Source organism: Canis lupus, chromosome 33 (assembly GCF_011100685.1).
Source record: "Canis lupus familiaris isolate Mischka breed German Shepherd chromosome 33, alternate assembly UU_Cfam_GSD_1.0, whole genome shotgun sequence".
In the NCBI taxonomy this organism is placed as follows: domain Eukaryota; kingdom Metazoa; phylum Chordata; class Mammalia; order Carnivora; family Canidae; genus Canis; species Canis lupus.
The window spans coordinates 10,929,673-10,948,200 of NC_049254.1; the positions used below are offsets into that span (position 1 = coordinate 10,929,673).

An 18,528-nucleotide genomic window follows, 5' to 3' on the forward strand; every position below is an offset into this window, starting at 1 on the left:
GACTATTGTATTATATAAGATAAAAATATTTTTAGTAATTACTAATTATATGATACACAGGGTACCTAGAGTTCTTCTTTTTAGTTAGAATTCTTGGATGTTGTGATGTGTGTATGGATCAGTGGTGGTATTGGGGTGTGAGTCTGTGTCTGGGTATTTGGGAGCGTGTAAGTAGTTTCAGAAAGAGAGGGTTTCTAGGACTATCTACTGTTCTTTACCACATACATTTTTGCTCCAGTTATGGGATATCCTTCTGTTTTATTACTACTCACATTTGTATGAGACATATAATAAATATGTGATTACAAAGCATATTACATATAGTTTTATTATATTAGTAAACATGTAACCATATGTTCGTAAGAAGTCACAATAGGATCACATTCAAGACCATTTGAAATATAAGGGAAATCCATCACTTTTCCAAGTTTGTAATAATTTTCAATATTTCACAAATCTCAAACTTCCACTGTGATTTTGGAAAGAATCTAGTCATATATTTACTGGCAAAGCAACACTTATATAAATTTAGCAGATTTTCCCCCAGAGGCAAAAACTTAATGAGGTCTGTCAAGACACTTGATATATACCTCTTTTACAACAATCTTCTGTAACTTCCACCACAGGGGATACTATTATAAACTGAAAGAACACCCATTATAGCATAACACAATCTTTTCCTCACCTGTGGGCATGTCCTCCTCAGGGCTAGTTACAATTAATATCTTTTAAAGGAGCACATGTATGTAAATGCACAGGTAAAAGTAAGATGTCTTTGCCCACATTATACATGAACTTGAGTAATCTCAAAAAGTTTTGAAGGAATCATTTCTCTTCTGATCTCTCTTATTTAAAAAAAAGATTATTAAGATAATTTATTTTATTTGTATTCTTCAACATAGCATTGACTTTCTTTTGATGAGTGAGTTACCTCTACTATTTATATAATTATTGATTGGTTATATGTTACCCCATCCCCATAACTGGCAAAATTAATTTTTAAATGGCATTTCTCATTAGGCCACTAAACTTCAATATTGATGTTCATTAAAACTATTATTTAAATTTATAGATTTTTATTGTGGTAAAAATTTCTAATGTTCCCACAAGAATTCTGATTGTCTTCTCCTCCTGGGCACATGCTCTTTAAATTTGCTTTGCACCTGACTTTGAGTAATGATACACAGGCATAAGTTCTAAGTGCTACTTCTATGTGGAAGATTTACAGAACCAATACACAATTCTCCATGGTTCTTCCAGTTTATAGTGAATGGAGCAGCAGGTTTATATGGAGATAAAATCTAGCATCCTAGGATGCTGAGTCAATCACCTAGGATGAAGGTCGTCATCTGTGTGTGTGTGTGTGTGTGTGTGTGTGTGTGTGTGTTGTGGAATAGAGGGGTGTGCATGCATACATGTGTATGTTTTATTTACTCAATAAAGATTTATTGAGTCTCTACTGTGTGCTATCACTTTAGGCAAGTGGATAGTGGATAATGCCTCTCACCCTGGAATAATAGTCTTTTTATAAGCAAGAAATAAACATTTTGTGTTTTAAGCAACTGATCTTTCAAGATTATTGTTATTTCAGAATAAACTAAACTAAAATCATGCTAAAGATTTAACCAGTGACTTTTGAGATAATGTGTTCCAATAATGACTCTAGTTTTTCAGGTCTAAATAGACCAAATAGGTTTAAAAAAAAAATAATGTCAGACTTTTAACAGAAAAAAAAAAAAAAAGCAAGAATGGTTTAGGGAAAAAATAGAAATAAAAAGTAACACAAAGAAAAAAATTAACTATAATCTCACTATCAGAACAAATTACGATTCAAATTGGCATATAAACATACATATATAATATAAGTACTAGAGATAACATATACTATATATAATATATACATACTAGAGATAGAAAAAATATGTATACTATTAACTCTTCTAAAATCAAAATACAAAACTTGTATATTTGTAAGTAGTATATCATGCAAAGTTATTTTGAAATGATTGTAAGTTCCTTGACTTCCTCTTTTCTGCAAGACACTCCACCAGTTGAACATTTTGTAAAATTTATGTTTAAAAGTATTTTATATCTGCCACTGTGTGGAGCATACCTTTCCCAGAATTTGACTTGAAGTATCTCCTAGATACCAAGTTATCCTACACGGATTTTGACATATGTTTTATTGCTAAAGTAACATCCATTATTCTGTCTTGAAACATGTCTTTGTGAATTGAAACATACCTGTCTACACAATGTCAATTCTATTAGACTTTCTATTCACTCATTTATTTCATCAACACCACAGTTCTCTTATTTTTTTATTAATTAAAAAAGTCACTTCTATTTTGGTTCCTATAAAAGCAGATGATCTTTGAATAATAATTTTGCATTTAATTAAAATAATCAAAATTTAAGGAGGAAAGAAAAATGTTTCTCTCAGTTTAACAGTCTAATTTACCAATAAATTGAATTATGTCAAGTAAACAAAATCTAATTGTTGGCCGTATTTCTTTCCTCCTCTAAATATGCACAGCACAGTTCTTGTTACCAAAAACTCCATTTTAAAACTACTCTCAGTTTTAAGAACTCAGTTATCAAGTCCTCCTAACTATAAAATATCAGCAAAGTTCTACAAATTTCCATACATGGCATTGAACACTCTTTTGTTCTCCAACGAATAAATAATTTAAGGTCATTGTGACCCACACTGAAGATAAAGATTTCTTCTTTTAAAAGAAAATACTTTGTTTTAAATGTTGAATAAAAAGATAGTTGAAAAAAATTCCAATTAGCTAAAATTAAATTTCCATTTACAAGGATCATGCAGGATATGCTTTGTTTTTATATCTTCACAATGTTAGTTGATGAGAAAAAGATACTTTTTCAATCTTTTTAAACTCTAGTTCAGCATTTTCTACTTCTGTAGTTGGCAAACAGCCATCAGTTGTTTTGTTTATTCTTGTTTGGAAATAGGATTCTTTATATTAACCATAATTTTTAATAATATTATTGCTCCTGAGATATATCTCAACATTTTCTGTAACATCTTCAGAAGAGAATTTTTTTTCTCATAACTTTTCCACTTTGAATATTGGATCTCCTTTTTCCATCTTGTGTTCTTCAAATTTCCTTTGTAACCTGGACAGAGGTATCTTCCTTGTCCCTGTCTAATGTGATGCGTTGCTGCACAGAAACAAATTTTGTATTCCATGCTCAGGCTCTCTATTCCTGAGAAATAAGCCATTAGCTCCTCACACTTTCCTGAATGTTCTTGAATGTATTTTCTTCTGGTAAAGCCTAGTAGCTTGGAGTTCTGTTTTTTTCTAGTGGACTCATTCTCTTGATGGTGACTTTGGGATCTTGCTTTTCTTCGTATCTTTCTTGAGACTTCAGTTTGACTTTGTACTTTTATTCTCTGACTCTGGATGGGTTCTTCACATCCTGGTGTCCAAATTTGTCTCCTCACAACTTGTTGACACAGGCAGCCTATATTCTGTCTAGAAGCCATTAGAAAACACTTTCCTACTTTGTAATTTATTTATGGTTGCTTTTAAAAAAGAGGGCATTATGAGTTATAATGTTTGTCACCTAACTTCCAATCATGAAAATTTCACTTTGGAAAGAATGATGTGTAGTATAAACAGATGACTCAATTTACATACTGTCCACATTAATGTGTGCCCTTGAATCAGGCCTTTACTTGAGCTATTTTGCATCTGTAGCATTCTCTCTGGTCACCATGCTGCCAGAGCAGACTTTATTTGGTGATCCTGCTTATCAAACTATGCCTTTTTGATGCTTGCTCATGTCATGTTTTCCCCTGTCTTTTCATGTTTTCTATTATCTTTCTGCTTTAGGTTCTACTGTCCTGCTGAGTAATCAAACAAATCTCTAGACACTGTGGTCTTGCTGCTCATCTCAGTAAAGAAAAAAAACAAATAACAGCTGCTGAAATTGTGAACTTTCCTTTCTGGCTGTCAAATTTAGTGAAAACAGATGCTTCAAGGAGTTGTTTGTAATTCAAGCAGGCACAGAAGAGAAAAAGAAACCTCTTATTTGCTGAAACTAGAGAAGTACTGCTAGGTCAACTTAGTTTCTAGCTTATACTCTGGAAGAAGCAGCACACGGATAATCTCTTTCAAGTCCCCAGCACTGCTTTTCTAAAATAAGGTCATCACTCCCACTGACAATACATAAAAAAATGCTCATGAAAGGTATGTCCTGGAAGAAAAATGATTAAAACCAATTGTAATGAAATGAATTAAATGCTTGAAAGTGTTAAGCATTCCTTGGTGAGGTAAACTACTTTGATTTCTATATGCCTGGACAAGGGCTGGAATACCTAGGCCTCGGGGAGAAGACAGCATCAGCCACTGGGAAATGTCAGATGGTTAAGTAATCTGTGACAGTCATTTTCACCTATGACCTACCTATGACCCTTGTTTTTCCTCAATAGTTAAATGAATGACATTAATTTAATGACACATATGCATCCTTGTATTATCAAGATTCCATGATTCAGTGAATTGAATGTCACTGCTAATACTTCACTAGTAAATTATTGTCAAATTAAGAGACATTCTAATCAGGCCAAAAGTTTTACTATAAGTATTAATAGAAAATGTTATTCGATTTACCAAAATGTTGCCTGTGCCCAGTTTTTTAGTAACAGATCTTTAGCATAAAGCCTACTAGGTCTATAATTATTCTTCTGACTAACTCATTCTGTCATCCTAAAGAAAAGGGAAAAAAAGCCAAAACCAAAAACCAAAAACTAAAGATATCCACTACCTGATTGATCTTTTAAGGATGAGAACAGGAACCCTAAGTGTATTTGTGCCTATTATACAAGTAGAGACTTGTAAGGAACATATGAGACCTTAGCATTTGGGGAAATGGGAAAACAGAGGGGCTGGTTATGATTCCATTGGGATTTCAAGAGGAAGAAAAGGGCTGAGAAATGAAGCAATCTGAAACTGAATGGACCTGGGAGAAAACCAGGTTGGGGGTTGATGGGGAGGGATTAGAATGATGGAAAGGGAAAGAGGGGCAAATGAGAAAAGATTGGGGTTACCTCTGAACTACAGGTAAAAACCATTAGTAAGATTTCCTTAATTCATATGCATTTGTTGAGCACTGTAACCCCCATTCCAGGTCCCAAGAAGTAATAAGATTGAAATGCATAGTCATAACCAAGGACATTTACTGAATTATATTGCTAGAAATTGAAGCTTAAGTGTCATTTTAAAACCTCATGCTCCCATAGAGATGTGCTGGTGAGTGTTTTTTCATAGAATCCAGCCTCTTTGAAATTCTGGACTTTGGGGCTAATATCTTAAGCCTTTTAGCTCCTTAGTGGTTTGATGCAATTGGATGAGGTCTTAAATCGCCTTTCTTCTAGAGGAAACATCCTTCTCCATCCCACTTCCCATAAAAAAAAAAAAGCAAAACAAAAAGAAACCAAACACACCAAAAAACCACCCCCAAAAAAACCACCAAACCCCCCCAAAAAACCCAAAAAACTAATAAAACTTGATAGGAGTCAGGATAGGCAACAGGATAAATAAACTTACATAGACTTCTATGACATAGGGAGAGATTCAATTTTCCACCAATTTTCTTTTCTATGCTTTTCTTAGTATTACCTACTGCCACTGTTTATATTAAGCCAACTACAAAATAGCAAAAGAGGCTGCTTTCCTTACATTTGTAAAGGATTTGATTTAGCGGAGGCAAGTATTTTGCTTATATCTCCAAGGATCCTTCCTAGATCGCCAAAAGATTCCTTTGGAGAGGGAGTCAACAAACAAACAAACAAAAATAAAACACAACATCTGTGGTAATAAACAGGTTTTATTTTTTTTCCTAAAGAATCACATTTGCATATTTCCTTCAGAAACTTGTGGTTGTAATAGGTAGCTATTTGAAAACTACATTCAAAGATCAGAAATGACAGCAAAATGCCATCCCTTTATAACTAACAACTTTCAAAGGAAATAAACATTTTTCACCTCAGTCTCTCCCTTAACTTAGATTTAATCCAACTCCCTGAAGACAAAAAGGCAGGTACAACTATAATCAGACTTTTGCCTACAAAACTTCATTAAAACTACCACTGTGGATCACCTACGACCACTAATTTACTAAATCGACTAGGTCAATTTTCACTTCTCATATTTATACCCTATCTGCAATATTTGGCACAGTTGATTACTCTCTACTTCTGGCAACTCATTTTTCACCTGGATTCCAGGACCCCACAATTGCTGGATTTTCCTCCTACCTAACCTTACTAATACCCTTTCCTGCCTTGTTGTCTGGTTCTTACTTTCTTCCCAACCTCTTAACACAGAAGTGCCCCTTGGCTTAGTGCTAGATCTCTTCTGTAATTATACTCACCCTTTTGTTGATATTATTTAAGGCTTATAATGCCCAAATTTGTCTCTATCCCAGACATTCTGATCTCCAGACTTGTATACTCAACTGCCAACTCAGTATCAGCACAGGGTATTTAGTGTGTCTCAATTTGAATCTCAGATTTAACATCTCCAAAACTGAACTCCTGATCCTAATTCTCAAACCTGTTCTACCTGTAGATTTTCACATCTCACTTAAAATCAATTCCATCCTTCCCACTGCCCAGCCCAGAAAACCTAAGAGTCATCATTGATTCATATTATTCTCTCACGTACCACATCCAGTCTGTTAAGAATACCTATGGGTTTTACATTCAAAATGCATTCATATAATGATCCTTTGTCAGCACCTCACTCCTATCATTTTGAACCAAACCACATTATCTCTTCCGTGGATTATTGCAGTAGTATCTTAAGTGGTCTCTGTGTCTATCCTTCCTCCCATCTGGAATCTATTCTAAACATAGCATTCAAAGTAATCTTTTTAAAACATTTATCATATTCTGCTCTCCTCTGCTCAGAATCCTTCAGTGTTTTTCTTATCTCACTCAAAATGAATGGCAAATCCTTACAATGGCATGTGGGGTACTACACTATTTACTAGGTTAGTATTTCTCTGACCTTATCTCTTCTACCTATTTTCTTAATTTTTCTGTGTGGACTCATCTTCTATACATCTGCATGACAATCTCCTTTGTCTACTTTAAAATCCTGCCTACCTTCTTAGTGAGAACAACCTTGACCAACTTATTTACAGTTGCAGTCCTTTTGATGCACCCTTGACTTATTCTTCTCCAAAGACCAAATCAAGTCATCTTCTAAATTACATAAATAGTTTACATATTGATTATGTTTATTGTCTGACAGTATGAGGGCAGAGATTATTTAAGGCTGCAGTGCCCGGCACAAAGTAAGCACTCAAAAAATATTTAGGGAATAAATGAATAAAGAAATAAAACAGTTCTACAGAGGAACTAACCAAATATCTGGTACAGCAATACTGCCTTCAGGAATAACTGCAATGGGAGTGGCCCATTAAAATCCCAACGTGTCCCATCAAATTCAACAAGTGGTAGGATCCATAAAATTATTCTTAGCTAGTTAGTTACTCTGTTTTTCTGGATGCAGTCTGCTTTTCATCATTCACACATTCATCTCACCATTCATTTTTTTTCCTTGGTATAAATTTGGCTAACATCCATTTCCCTGCATTCCAGTCTATCTTGAACTTGCACTTTGCTGTTTTCCTTAGTTCATTTCCCTAATTGCATCAGTCTCAGCTTGGGATTTCATCCCTTACTTTTCATTTACTTCTGATCACTTTCAGCTTAGAAACCCCTTCTTTAACTTTCCATGGCTCTATTTAGTACATCTAGATCTTAAAACCTCTACAATCTACTGAGGAAGTTATGGAACTGAGAAAAAAACAAAGAGTAATAAACATTGATTTTTAAAGTGACATCTGCACTATGGGTTGGGTAATATTATTGACATATTCTATATGAACAAACTGAGATCCAGTTTTGATTGACTTTCCTAATCTCAGTTAGCTTGTATATAGCGTAGCCAGCCTTCAAATCCAGGTGTGTGTGCCTTCGATATCACCACTCATTGTTCAGTGTTACATTACCTCTTTAATCCAGATATCCCAACTCACAGTCCAGTGTTTTTCCTGTTACATATGCAATCTTTCCCTCATGTCTTAGAAATATACTGTTTGTTGCCTCTTCACCCTTAGGCATTTAATAATCATTTATTCCTAACACTTCACTTCAAAACTCTATTTCATATACAATGCATTCATTATGCATACTGAAATCACACCCAAAGTGGGAAAACATCCAAATAACTGCCAATAAAAATATATGAATATTTGCTAATGTTAAGAACAGTTGCTCTTCCTTGGAAAACTTTTTTTTAAAATAGTTTACTGATCAACTGAAACATTATTTCATTAATAATGAAAGAGCTTTAGACTCCTCTTAAAACTATTTTTTTGTAATCTTTTTGTAAGTTAAAATAACCATCCGGTTGTCAGTAAATATAACACAGACGCTCAAATCAAGATAATATTTGAGTCCTCTATATTTAGATTATTCCCAAATGAGAAGACATGTATCTTCTTCCTTTGACCTCAAAAGCAAAGGAAGAAAACCTCAAAGCTGAAGATATTCAAACTGTTCTTACAGAAAGTGGATAATCTGAATTGGGACCAAAGCCATAGTTTCCCTTTCATCTAAAATAAGGGAAAGAGGCTCTCTGGATATCTTTTAATCTTGTACTGAAAAAAGTATAGTCAATTGTCACTTTGAATTTTTGCAATGACTAATTGCTTGCTCCTTAGAGCTTCTGATTCTTAAGAAGGTGAAGTAGAGAAGGGCTAAAAACTTGACCTTTTATACCTACTCCTCCACTCCACTGCCACATGATGAATCCAAACTTAAATGATTCGCTTATAGTAAATCTAATTAAATCTAGAACTTTCTGAAATTTTGAAAATTTTTCAGTTTCTCTAAAGGTTTCATTTTAAAGCCAACACTCCTCTATAACTTTTGATTTTCAAATTAGAAATTCTATTATCCTGATTATCCACCTGGCAGCTTAACTAACATAATTAATATGCTGATTTTTAAAAGCAATCAATAAATATATTTTGTTGTCTATATGTTTAGTTTTACTTGACTCTGAAGGGAAACTAAAATAAAATATATGACCCCCCCCTTCACAAAGAAAGCAATCAACATAGATTCACAAGGATGGAGTAGTTAGAAATCATTCTATTAAAGAAATAGATCTCATGAGAGAAATGAGGAAAATTCACATTAGGAATGAGAAAAGCAAAAATTACTGGAAACAAGAATGAGCATAGATTAATTTCATTGTTCTAACCAAACACATAGGATAAAAGTGGTGATTGAGGCAGGTGAATTAATAATATGATCTAGAGAAAGTGCAATTTGCTGAATCAGAAGAAATTGTCATAGAATGAGAAATTCAAGATTGGAGTTATAGTAATGGGAACAAGATTTAATTTGAAGGAGAAAATCTATAAAACTTGATTAGAAATATAAAGAATAAATGTAAGTCAAAGAGTCTGAAATAGACTTTTACTGAAGAGTCTAGGATCCAGACCCAGGCTAACAGTCCATGAGTTTGGTTTAAGCACAAGAATGGAATAAGATTTATGGTCAGGGTGGATACAAGGAAGATCTGAAAGGGGGCACTGAAGGGCAAAGCCAGAGCACAGAATGGGATGCACAAGACTGGAGCATCCACCAAAAGAATTCAAGCTTCAGATTTACATCACTTTTTCTGAAACTTGATAATGATTGTGATTCTTTTTATTTTATTCTTAAAAGATATATATTTATGTATGTATGTATGTATGTATGTATGAGAGCACCAGCATGGGGAGCAGCAGAGGCAGAGCCACAAGCAGGCTCCCCTGTGAGCAGGGAGCCTTACAGTGGGGCTCCATCCCAGGACCCTGGGATCATGACCTGAGCTGAAGGCAGACACTTATCTGACTGAGCCACTCAGGTGTCCTGTGATTCTTATTTTAAAATGTTCTGTGTGTGCCTAAAAACTATGATCTTAAAATACATGTCAGTAGTTAGAGACAGAACAGAAAATTATTTTTTAAAGTAAAAAGAAGAAAATAACAAAAGAAGAAATTAATAAAAAATAAAATAAAATAAACATTATGGAGCAAATGAAAAAAGCCAAAACTTGTTTTTTATCTGATAAAAAGAAAGAGGAACAAGACACAAAGATCAAGATGAAAAATGGGGCATTTTGATAGACTCTATAAACATTATATAGATAACATAAGGATGCTATAAACAACTTAATGATAATAATTTGAAAAATCAGATAAAATGAACACTTTCTGAAAAAACACAAGAAAAAGTAGAAGATCTGAGTAATAATATATCTATTTAAGAAATTATTCTCATTATAAAAGAGCACTTCATTGGTTAATTCCAAAAAAAAATCATAAAAGAAATATCATCAATCTTATACAAAATGTCTTAGGGTTAGAAAAAGCAGAAAGTGTCTCAAAACATGCTATGAAGCCAGTATATTGGTATTATTGATATCAAAACATGACAAATTATAATAAGAGAAGAATATTACTATGTTCATGAGATGAGAAAAATTCAAAATATCTTATGAATTTAAATCTATCAGAATACAAAAAATATAATTAATCTCAAGTGAGGTGTGTGTATTGTAGGAATGCCAATTTGGCTTAATCGATTAAAAAAAATTCTGTGTAACTCACCACAAGAAAGGTTAAAAAAAATAATATGATCATGTCCTTAGACATATTAAGCACTTGAGAAAATTAAGGCAAAATTCTGAAATGATTCTTATCTTTCTGTAATCTCTTCCTGTAGAATGTGAAGTAAGTCTGTGAATATGATGAGATATTACTCCCATGATTTTGTTACTTTATGGGGCAAGAGGGATTTTGCAGATATTATCAATGTCACAAGTCAGTTGACCCTAAAACGGAGAGATTAACTGTATGGTCCTTGCCAAATCACATGAACCTTTTAAATCTGAGTTTAGAGGTCAGAGACTGGTGAAGTTGGAGTCAAAATACAAGGATGAGACATGCTAGGTGGCTGCCTGCTTACAGATGGAGGGGGCAATGGGGGTAGAAATGCAGGTAGCCTCTCAGGGAGTTGCCTTAGCTGATAGCAGGCAGGCACTGGATTCTACAACCACAAGAGTGGGCTTTGGAGCAGATTTTTTCTAAGAGCTTCCAGATGGGAATTCAGCTCAGGTAACACCTTGATTTTAACTTTGTGATAACCTTAGCAGAAAACTCAGGGACTTCTGACCTATAGAACTGTTAGCTAACAAATCGATGTTATTTTAAGCCACTAAGTTTGTGGTAATTCATTATGCTACAAGAGAAAACTAATACAAATAGCTGGGAATAAGTAAATATTATCTATAAAAAAAAACTACAAACATCCATAATAATGATTAATCAAAGATATTTGTCCTGAAATTGGAAATGAGACAGGGATGCTGTTATCACTGCTCTTCGTCATTTTACTAGAGGCCTAGCCAGTGTAATAAGCAAGAGAAGCAATTAAGATGTGTAAGAAATTGAAAGGAAAAAATCAAACTGGCTTTTTTTTGCAGATGACATAATTGTGCAAATTTGTGTGTAACAAACTTATGTGTGTGTGTGTAAAAATAATTTACAGATAAATTATTAAGGTCAATAAGTGAATTTAAATAGCAGCTGGATTAAGGTCAACACAACACCTACAATTATATATGCCAGCAAAAAAATTAGAAAATGAAAATTCTCACATTATTTCTAAAGCATAAAAACGTTAAACACCTAGGAAGAAATTGAATATATTTTTTTTTCAGAGAATTTAAAGAAGGTAAGTAAATGGGGGCTATAACTTGTTCAAGGATCATTGGAACACAGTATTTTAAAGATATTCTCCAAATTGACCTATGTATTCATTTCAAACACAATAAAAAATTTTAAAGTCTTTTTTTTTTTTTTTTTAGGGTGGACATTGATGAATTGAATTTGGAACACAAAGCACACAGGAACAAAAATATCTAAGAAAATACTGAGAAGGAACAAAGTGAGAGGCTTTATACAAATGAGAAGTTTAAATTGTTAAGACAGACTGCTGTTAGTACAATAGTAGACAAATGTGCCATTGATGTAAGAAACAGTCTCCAGAAACAAACCCAGTCATATACAAACTTTTAACTTATGGATAAGTTGTCAGTGACAAGAAAAACAGTAGAAAAGAAGTCTTAATGGTGAATGGTGTTGGTTTGTCAGATAATCCACAGGGGAAAAAAAAGTAATACCTTACACCATTCACCAAAAGGAAGTGTAGATGGACCTTAAATCTGTTATGAGTTGAATTGTATCCTCTCAAAATTGTTAAAGTCCTAACTCCTAGTACCTTAGAAGAATTTGACCTTGTTTCAAAATAGAGATATTGCAGATGTAATTAGTTCAGATGAGGTCATACCGGAGTAAGGTGGCCCCTAATCCAATACCACTGTTGTCCTTATAAAAAGATGATACTTAGATATGAATCTGCACACAGGAAAAACACCATGTAAAGATGAAGACAAATGTGAGTGAAATGCTTCTACATGCTGAGGAATGTCAAAGATTGCCAGGAAACCATCAGAAGCTATAGAAAAAGGCCTGGAATGGATTTTTCCTAACAGACTTAAGAAGGAACTAACCTTGCAGACATCTTGATCTCTGACTTTTAGCCTCCAGAAATGGAAGACAATAAATTTCTGTGTTTAAGCCATCCAGTTTATGATACTTTGTTATGGCAGCCCCAACAAACTAATATAAAATCCAAACATAAAACATAAACTAATAAAGTGTCTGAAAGTACACAGAAGAAAATTATGGCTTCTACTTTGGAGAAAGAATTCTTAAAAAGGACACAGATAGGGATGCCTGAGTGGCTTAGCAGTTGGGCAATCTGCCTTTGGCTCAGGGAGTGATCTGGGATCGAGTCCCATATCGGGCTCCTTGCATGGAGCCTGCTTCTCCCTCTGCCTGTGTCTCTGCCTCTCTTTCTGTGTCTCTCATGAATGAATAAATACAATCTTAAAAAAAAAAAAAAAGGACACAGGTGTCACTAACCACAAAGGAAAAAACGTGTACAAACAACATTAAGAATTCTCAATCGCAGAGGGAAAGTCAAGCTACAATGAGGAAGAAGAGATTTACAATATATAAAAATGAAAAGAAACATATAAAGATTTCCTAAAAATCAGTTAGAGACAGATAAACAGCACAACAGAAAAATAATGGAGTTTAAACTAAAAGAAACTTTAAATGAGTACTTCAAATAAAATAATTTCCTAATGATCAAAGAATATTTTTTAAAGTTCTCAACTTCTGACTCATCACAGAAATTTAAAAATAAAAACATAATGAAGTATCAACACACAGTGACCAAAATGGTTAAAATGAAAAGGAATCCATTATCCATGGCTTGGGTCAATATTTGCAGCAATTGTATCTCTCACGCTACTAGTTGGGGTAACATTCATTAGTTGGGGTAACATTCCATAGAAACATTATCTACTAATTGATTTTACACATTCCCTATGTACAGTAATTCCAGCCCTAGGAATACATCTGCATGTGGTGTGTGCTCTAACAAAACATATACAAGGATGTTTCTACCTGCATGATACAGAATGGCCAAAATTTGGAAACAATTTAAATGCCCACCAATAGTAGCATGAATGAATGCATTGTTATGTATTCATATAAAAAATGCTATGCAGCAATGAAAATGAATAAACTACAAGGGTATTTAACAATATGTGTGACTCTCAGACCAAAATTTTGAGCAAAGGAATCCAGACATGAAATAAACATACTATTGGGTCTCATTTGTAAATATTTCTAAAAAGGATAAAATTAATATGTAGAGAAGTGATTCAGGAAAGCATAGGGTTGAGATGGGTCATAAGAAGATTCTAGGTGCTGGTAATGCTGTCTTCTTGATGAAGCTGGTGATTATACAAGTGTGCTCATTTGAGAAAATTCATTAACCATTCATGCAGTCAATGAGTGTAATTTCTGTATCTCTAATGTGCTTTGGTATAAAAGGTTACTTTAAAAGAGACTCTGGAAAATAATATTAGTTTTTAATAATAGTGCGTAATTAAACCAGATAGGTAGAGTAATAACCAAATAATTATTAATATTTACTAAAATAATACTTTAAAATAATTGCTGATATGATTGTAATTTTAAATATATATTATGAATCTAAAAAAAATCTTAGTGGCAAAAGCTTTGTCGTCACCACTTGCAAATATGATTTGAATTAATACAGCAGAATCGCATTCTACATTCTGAAAAATTTCCTAATTATGTTTATATTCAACAACAAAGTTTTAGCATGTCACTAGGATAATTCCTAACTTGAACTCAGTGAAAATATCATGAGGAGAACTTTCTTAGCTAAGGACGGGAAATTTAACATATGACAGCCAAATGTTCATCTTAGCCCAGATAAAATTTAGTATTTCTTTTTCAAAATGTCATAATTAGGAGCACCTGGGTGGCTCAGTGGTTGAGCGTCTGCCTGCAGCTTCATGATTCTGGGGTCCTGGGATCAAGTCCTACATCGGGCTCCCCACAGGGAGCCTGCTTCTCCCTCTGCCCGTGTCTCTGCCTCTCTTTCTGTGTCTCTCATAAATAAATAAATAAAATCTTTAAAAAAGTGTCATAATTGGGCCTTGGTTGGTCTACAGCTCATTTAAAAGTAACAGAGGAAAGACTAGTGAGCTGATTTTGTATATAATATAAATCTTAATATTTTATATTACATAATATTTATAATGTTTGCATATGTAATATATAATTTTAATGTATACATATGTGTTGTGTATGTATGTATGCATATATATATACCTGTATATAAAATTTGAAGTGCAAGATTAATTATAAACTTCAAAGAAATCATAATTGAGTCCTAGAATCCAAAAATAATTTTAATGATGATGCATTATCTGTAAAAAGTATGGGAAATTTCTATGCTGTCTCCAAGAAATCCACACTAATCAAAAAACAAACAAAAAACTGGAATAACTATATTAATATCAAGTAAAACATATTTTAGAGCAAAAAAAGAATTACCGAGGATGAAAAGGGCCATCTCATAATGATAGAGGGGTAAATTCATCAAGAAGACATAAAAATTATAACTGTACGCCTAGTAACGACGTCTCAAAATATATGAAGCAAAATCTAATAGCACTTCAGTGAGAAATGGATAAATCCATGATTACAGTTGGTGATTTCAACACCCTTCTTGCAATAATTAGCAGAATAAGCAGAAAGAAATAAGAATGAGTATAAAATACTTTTTCATATTGCTGAGGGCTGAATTGTACACCCCATCATCCAAATTTACATGTTGAGCTCCAAACTCCCAGTACCTCAGAGTGTAACTGTATTAGGAGACCTTGTTAAAGGGATCATTGAGTTAAAATGAGGTCATTAAGTTTGTCCCTAATCCAATATGGCCAGTGTCTTTATAAAAACTGGAGATAAGGACACAGACATGCACAGAAACAGACTTTGTGAGGGCACAGGGAGGAGAGAGCCATCTACAAGAAAAGAAAAGAGTCTTCAGAAGAAAACAATCCTGATGACACCTTGTTCATAATTGTGAGAAAATATATTTTGATTGTTTAAGCACCTGTTGTGTGCTTTGCTTTGCTATCTCTACAAAACTGATACACGGACTATCAATCAGCACTAATCGATAGTCATAGAATACACCACTAAACAACCGGAGACTTTCTACTATTTTCAACTTGTCCATGGGAACATTTACACAGAGAAATCATATCAGAACCATAAAATTAGTCTTAATATTTAAAAGGATTCAAGTTATACGAAGTGTATTCTCTGGCTAGAGTGGAATTAAATTTGAAGTCAATGATAGAAAAATTTCCAAAATAAGTTGAAAATAAATGCAGTTCTAAATAATCCATATATAAGGGGTGCCCGGGTGGCTCAGCAGTTTAGCGCCTGCCTTCAGCTCACTCAGGGCGTGATCCTGGGGTCGTGGGATGGAGTCCCACATCAGACTCCGTGCATGGAGCCTGCTTCTCCCTATGTCTGTGTCTCTGCCTCTCTCTCTATATATATATCTCTCATAAATAAATAAATTTAAAAAATAAATAAATAAATAATCCATAAATCAAAGAAGAAATCAACAAGGAAATTATAACTTCTTTTCAATTGAATGAAAATAAAAACAATATCAAAATTGAGGAGACACTGATAAAGCAATATTTAGATAAAATTTTTTACCACAAAATGCTCATACTGGGAAAGAAGAAATGTATCAGATCAATGACCTCAACTTCTACTTTAAGAAACTATAAAGAGAAGAGCAAGTAAAGGGGGCCTAGGTGGTGCAGTTGATTGGGTCTTGGACCCTTGGTTTGGGTCGTGGGATCAAGCCCTGCATCCAGCTCCGCACTCAGTGCAGGGTCTGCTTGTGAGTCTCTCTTCCTCTGCCTTTCTCCCCCCACCTTACACCCACTTTCTCTATATCTCAAATAAATAAATAAATCTTAAAAAGAGAGAGAGAGAGAGAGAGAGAGAGAAGAGCAAATAAAGTTAGGAATAGTAAAAAAAAAATATGTAGTGATCAGAGAAGAAACCAAAGATAGAGGAAAGAGAAAGACAATAAAATGTTTATATTCATTTAGGTTTATTTGTGGATTTTGTATTTTGTTCAGTTGGCTTCCTCTTATATACCAAAAATGCACTGTATATAGAGTCTCATCATAATTTTTAATAACCAGTAGTACAAATCTTGAATTTTCATTATACTTTCCAGGAGATTATTTATTATTTCATGTGAACTTTAATTCAAACCTAATGACATTCTTTTGGGATCACTTTGACTTATATGTTAACTTAGAAAGAACATATATATTCATGATAGTCCATGTTGTGATGCATTTACAATATTCCTTTCCATTCTGCAAGGTCATTTTTGTGTATTTCTATAGTTTTTTTTTTTTTAATTTTACTTATATAGGTCTTGCAAATTTCTTGTAAGGTATATATCCAGATATTTTACCTTTTTAAATGTTAGGTTAAATGAAGTCTTATATTTTATTATATGTGATAGCTGTTATGTTTATAACATATAGTAAGGGAATTGATTTCCAATGTTAATTTTACATTTTGAAATCTTTTTATTTGTATGGTTTTAAGACTTCTTCTTCTTTTTCTCATTACTTTTATAAAATATCTACACATAGTTTTCTTTTTATGTATCTTATTTAACTTCCGAGCATTGTGTGAATTTGTCAGTATCTTCAAGGAAAACTGGCTCATAGAATATTTGCTCTCATTTTGTGTATCAGGTCCATATAATTTTTCCTGAACTCAGATTTCCTAGAATACCATTTCACATCTATAACTTGCAAAATTAATTTCCATAGATTTGTCTCCCTATTTGACTCTGAAACGAAGAGTGGAATTTAAACATTTTGCATGTCCTACATCGAGTTCTCTGCCTGGATCTCTTCAGGAATTTAGTAATGCATAGAGATGTACAAAAAATAAAGAAACAAAGATAATTGGTTGATGTGCTGATTCAGTGTTGCTTGCCCATGCCTTCCCTCACCCCTTCTTGTTATCTGCAGTTGCAAACCTATGCCAGGTTAGCATTTGGAGAGGAAATAATTATTATTTTAGAGGAACAGTAAAATCATCACAGACACATTCCCTTGTTCTTAATGGAGTTGGAACACCCCCCCCTTTTTTTCTTGCCTAGAAATGGGAACTTTTGCTAAATTTAGAACTGCTTTAGAAAGAGAATAGAAAGAAGGAAGAAGGTGGTAGGTTGGCAGTGTTTCTTCTTCTACCAAAATAAGAAAGAAGCTCACAACTTAGGAACTAAAGGGAATCCTACCCTTGCTTCTTTCCCAGGCTCAGCTTCCTCTGGGAAAATGGCTCTTTGGGAGAAACCCTCAGTGGCAGCTACCCAAGCTCACTGCTCTGTAGACTAAAGGAATGGGCAAAGTGCCCTAGTAGAACTACCCAGAGAAAAAGATGCCTTATAGAAGAAACTCTCCCCCTCCCCATTCGGCAAAAGCACAGGCCCTCAGGGAAATATGCCTGCGAGGGCCAAATGCCAGGGCTAAAGAACTGGAAACTCCTGCTTAAAATTCAACTGAAAGTAATGTTCCATTCAAATATGTCGGCATGTGTAAAAATGGAAAAGGCAAGTGTATTGGAATGTGAAGGAAGGGGAGAAAAACATTGAGGCAGGCAGATAACACAGTGACACACAAGATTTATTAAAACAAGATTTATAAAAACTTTCTGTAATGACTAATAGTATTGTAAGGAGCTGCAGGCAGTTAGAGAATTGTGATTCTTCAGAGAGGGGGAAAAAAGATTTCTATTTTACGGCATTTCCTGTGTATCTGAAAGTATTTTCCCTTTTTCACATTCCAACAAGAAGGTTTTGTTTTTCATTCATATTTTTGTCTTTCAAGTCAGTTATATTTAGAAACTACACTTTAAAACATG

General features: G+C 33.8%; 2 long non-coding RNA genes across 4 annotated transcripts in view; one reads left to right on the plus strand and one right to left on the minus strand.

The window, feature by feature from the left end:
• LOC119867286 overlaps positions 1-12,903 on the plus strand; it is a 124,803-nt gene extending 111,900 nt beyond the window's left edge. The window contains exons 3-4 of one of the 3 annotated variants that reach the window (XR_005383054.1): positions 11,964-12,043; positions 12,524-12,903. This is a non-coding gene — a long non-coding RNA (uncharacterized LOC119867286). Of the gene's footprint in view, positions 1-11,963 lie in introns of all 3 variants that reach the window. The other 2 variants (XR_005383055.1, XR_005383053.1) reach the window with 2 other exon arrangements.
• The window catches only part of LOC119867287, a 32,145-nt gene extending 14,141 nt beyond the window's left edge, over positions 1-18,004 (minus strand). The window contains exon 1 of the long non-coding RNA XR_005383056.1: positions 17,906-18,004. This is a non-coding gene — a long non-coding RNA (uncharacterized LOC119867287). The remainder of the gene's footprint in view (positions 1-17,905) is intronic.
• Positions 18,005-18,528: the final 524 nt, after the last annotated feature.